At 40.6% G+C, this 1,725-nt stretch overlaps 1 pseudogene; it reads left to right on the top strand.

Moving 5' to 3' along the window:
• Positions 1-617: 617 nt before the first annotated feature.
• On the top strand, positions 618-1,524 carry LOC101148310 (COP9 signalosome complex subunit 5-like; annotated as a pseudogene).
• Positions 1,525-1,725: the final 201 nt, after the last annotated feature.

Below are 1,725 nucleotides of genomic sequence, written 5' to 3'. Positions count from 1 at the left end.
ATCACACATAATAAAATAGTGTCTTTTGTAAAATAGATAATAACATTTTAAAAATATACAGTTACTGATTTTGAAATTAAAGTGATGCTGCCAAAATTTACTTGCTCCAAATGACTTACGTGAAAGACTCGTTACAAAAAAAAAATTAAAGGTGAATGGCTGTCTCGAGAATCTAGTTAAGAGTTTGCTCCTGGCCAGATGTGGTGGCTCACACCTGTAATCTGAGCATTTTGGGAGGCCAGGGCGGGCGGCTCACCTGAGGTCAGTAGTTTGAGACCAGCCTGGCCAACATGGTGAAACCCATCTCTACTAAAAATACAAAAAAGTAGCCAGGCATGGTGGTGTGCACCTGTAATCCCAGCTACTTGGGAGGCTGAGGCAGGAGAACCACTTGAAACCAGGAGACGGAGGCTGCAGTGAGATGAGATCATGCTACAGCACTCCAGCCTGGGTGACGGAGGGAGAGTCCATCTAAATAAATAAATAAATAAATAAAACAAATAAAAATTTTAAAAAAGAGTTTTCTCCTGTGGTGCATAGGGTCTGAAGCCCACACACAGAGATCTAGGGAGCTAAAGTTGCATCTTGGTTATAGAGGCAACAATTTTGATTCCTCAGCGATGGTGACATCCAGGAGTGGTATGGTCTGAAAAACCTGGGAACTGGCCAACAACGTGCAAGAAACTCAGAGTATCCATGAAATCTACAAATAGACAAGAAGCAGCAGCATGAAATCCTGGCAACAAAGCCCTGGGTTAACAATCACCATTATTTTAAAGTACTGCAAAATCTCAGCATTAGCTCTACTGAAGATGATGATGCATGCCAGGTCAGGGGGCAACTTGGAAGTGATGGGTTTGATGCCAGAAAAGGTAGATGGTGAAACCACGATTATTATGGGCAGTTTTACTTTGCCTGTGGAGGGCACTGAAACCCGAGAAAATGGTGAGGCTGCTGCATATGAGTACATGGCCACATACACAGAAAATGCCAAAAAGGTTGGCCGCCTTAAAAATGCAATTGGATGGTATTATAGGCACCCTGGCCATGGCTGCTGGCTTTCTGGCATCATGTTAGTACTCAGCTGCTCAATAAGCGGTTCCAGGAACCATTTACAGCAGTGGTGATTGATCCAACAAGAACAATATCTGCAGGGAAGGTGAATCTTGATGCCTTTAGGACATACCCAAAGGGCTACAAACCTCTTGATGAAGGACCCTCTGAGTACCAGACTATCCCGCTTAATAAAATAGAAGATGTTTTTGTACAATGCAAACAATATTATGCCTTAGAAGTCTTGTATTTCAAATTCTCTTTGGGTTGCAAATTGCTTGAGCTTCTGTGGAATAATTATTGGGTGGGTACACTGAGTTTCATTGTTGGGTTTAGAAACACATGATCGAAAATCAGAAGACAAACTTGCCAAAGCCCACAGACAGGAGTAAAACTACAATAGAAGCTATCCATGGATTGATGTCTCGAGTTATTAAGGATAAACTGTTTGATCAGAGTAACGTCTCTTAAACAGTCACTGAGAAGCGCTTTTGCCCAAAAAACAATATGAGAAAAATACTCAAGTAACACTTTAAAACTAATTACCCAAAATCTGATTAAAAGTATAAGGTGCTCTGACTTGTCTTGAATACTAACATCCTGTAATAAAACTCTTTAAATTTTTTTTTAAAGGGGCTTTTATTTGGGCTTCTCTTTTTTTGCACAAATTCA

The sequence above is a fragment of the Gorilla gorilla genome, chromosome 5 (genome assembly GCF_029281585.2).
Source record: "Gorilla gorilla gorilla isolate KB3781 chromosome 5, NHGRI_mGorGor1-v2.1_pri, whole genome shotgun sequence".
In the NCBI taxonomy this organism is placed as follows: domain Eukaryota; kingdom Metazoa; phylum Chordata; class Mammalia; order Primates; family Hominidae; genus Gorilla; species Gorilla gorilla.
The sequence above is the reverse complement of the archived record's forward strand: the minus strand, read 5'-3'. Positions and strand labels throughout refer to the sequence as shown.